Source organism: Pinus tabuliformis, chromosome 3_2 (assembly GCF_031772625.1).
Source record: "Pinus tabuliformis cultivar Carrire ecotype Pingquan chromosome 3_2, CPIR1, whole genome shotgun sequence".
In the NCBI taxonomy this organism is placed as follows: domain Eukaryota; kingdom Viridiplantae; phylum Streptophyta; class Pinopsida; order Pinales; family Pinaceae; genus Pinus; species Pinus tabuliformis.
In genome coordinates, this window is record NC_142302.1 from 1,193,110,158 (window position 1) to 1,193,112,774 (window position 2,617).

Sequence of the window (2,617 nt, forward strand, 5' to 3'; positions counted from 1 at the left end):
TTGTCAGGACCAGACTTATTTTCCTTGAAATCCTGTAAAAACTTGGAAGTTCCGCCTTTTATAGTCTCAAGACTGAGACAGAGAGCAGTACCCAATAGAGTAATTGTCTCGTTATCATTATATGGTTTTATGTGGGTCTCCACAACTTCAACGGCTTCAGGCTTTAAACAGCTATGATTTGAGGCGATTCAAATGTTAAGCACATATAAAATTTGCACACATAAAATTTGAACAATGCATAGACAAACTTGATTCTCGTAACGAGTTTCTTTCTGAAGATTTCGTGGAAAACTTGAAGCGGATGGAAACTCTGTACGGAGCAAAGGACTTCGTTTCAACTTCTCAGCTCAGTTTGCTGCGGCCTGGCGCTTTCTATTTGACTAAAGTAGATTCCGGCATTTCAAGATCAAAACAGTGTCAATGCTCAGACAGCCAATTTTTAGATGCTTCCTCTGCTGAAACAACATAAGGTGTTGTATTTTACACATACTGATGCCCGTCTTGCAAATAATGACCTTCCTGATTCAATTTAGAAACTCCGCTACCGTGTAAATTACCAGGCACTGAAGTTTACTAAGCCAATTGAGCGGCTATCTCAAACTCTTCTAAGTAGAATACGGGATAAGTCACCATACATTGATACCAAGAAGAAAGGCGCATACAGGGAAGCTGCCCTTTGACTCCTCATGAGACGGGCCTTTTTTTTTTAAGGCTTTGGGCTATCCCTCATCGACCAAGATATTCATAGTAGCAGGGAAGCTTTATGGGAATGGAAGTTTAGAGTCCCTTCAGAAGCATTTTCCAAATGTATACACTCATTTAAGCTTGACCACTGAAGAAGAACTTGAGCCATTGAAGGATTATCAAAACAGATTAGCAGGTTTGGATTACATAATGGCGTTAGAAAGTGATGTTTTTGTTTACACCTATGATGGAAATATGGCCAAGGCTGTTCAGGGCCACAGACGATTTGAAGGATTCAGGAAGACAATCAGTCCTGACAGACAAACTCTCATTAGGTTGATAGATGAGTATGAATCAGAAAGCATTTCATGGGAAATATTTCAACAACAGGTGACAGAAATTCATGCCCACAGAACAGTAGCTCCAGCAAGTCGACAGCCTGGAGAATTTCCTAAAGCTGAGGAGTACTTCTATGCAAATCGGAACGTCGAAACTTGATGACAGCATTCCCGTCGTTATAACTTATAGCATTCTCGGTCTCCGCTCCAGTAAGCACAAACCAGCCCACGGGATTCGAAAACGCTTGATCAGCTACCGAAGAGGCGTGGAACGAGAGACATGCTTACTGTGAATATCGACTCAGAACACAACTTATACTACTCTCGGGAGAAATGCAAATGCTATAACTTCGACAAACGCAGGAAATTTTCCACAGTGGATATATATCACAAAATACCATACCATTCAAACACATGTAGCAGTTCAAATGCACCAGGTCACGCATCAACGCTCAGGCTCAGGAAATACATGAATGCATCAACGCTCACACTCAGGAAATACATTCAATATCAAAACGCATACCAATTACTTATGATCTGAGGGCGCAGTCTCCAGAGGCGCTCAGGACAGTCATCTACAAGGATAGAGGGCGCAGTCTCCAGCAGTGGCAGCGCTATATGCGCAGAGAATCGCTCAGGAATCGCTCAGTCAGCAGGGCAGAGGGCGCAGTGTCAGGGCAGAGAATGAAACGCATGACAGAGGCAGCGCTCAGGTATGAGCAGCTCAGACACAGAATTATGAGCAGAGGTGCAGGACTGACGTGCACATAACAGGCCACAGAAAAACAAGTGGCTCTGATACCATGTTAAACACACATGGACAGCAAACAATATGAAAGATAAATCAGTGAATTCATTTTTTTTATTAACATAAGATACACATTTATAGTACAATAGGTGACTCTTGGGATTCAGATCCCAAGGTCTCTTGGACTGCTTAGTCTTTCCGGCTTCCACACTAACCCTTTAGGATTAGGTGTCCAACAAGTTTGACTATCAGTTCAATTTTTCTCTTCTCCTTGGTAAATTTGTGATGATAAATGATGTAATATGATGTAAATTTGATAAAAAATGACTTGAGGGGGTAGATAAATCAGTTAGAGGTGGTTTGAGGTTGAATGAATCAGTTTCCATAGTTTTAGAGGTAAGTTGTTCCACTGCTTGTTTTCTAGTTTCTAGTTTAGATGTTGTTGAAACAGTGCCTTGACTCATGGGTTCGACCCCTAATGGCTAGCATAGGTGGTTTGATGCCTATATTATGTACGTTCTTAGTCATTTGTAAAGGTTGGACTCTTGTGGATGCTTTGAGCTTCATTGTAAATCACTTCTGCAGTTTGGCAAGGAAATGAACTGGGGTTTTGCAGCATTTTGTGGGATTCTTGTGGTAATGTGTCTTGGCATTGTTTCTTCCTTTGTTATTTAGTTTCTCTTATGTGTATATTTTCTAGCATCTATTTCTTTCTTCATAACTAAATGAATCAAGATAAATAGGTGGAATCCATTGATATTCAGTGCTCTGCCTTGATGATACATTTAGTTTTTAATGTTTTCTGCTGTTTGAAGAGGACTCATGAACTTTGCATGCTCTCTCCAAC

At 40.9% G+C, this 2,617-nt stretch overlaps 1 pseudogene; it reads left to right on the forward strand.

The window, feature by feature from the left end:
* Positions 1-443: 443 nt before the first annotated feature.
* LOC149184998 (O-fucosyltransferase 19 pseudogene) lies at positions 444-1,182 on the forward strand (annotated as a pseudogene).
* The last annotated feature ends 1,435 nt before the right edge of the window (positions 1,183-2,617 follow it).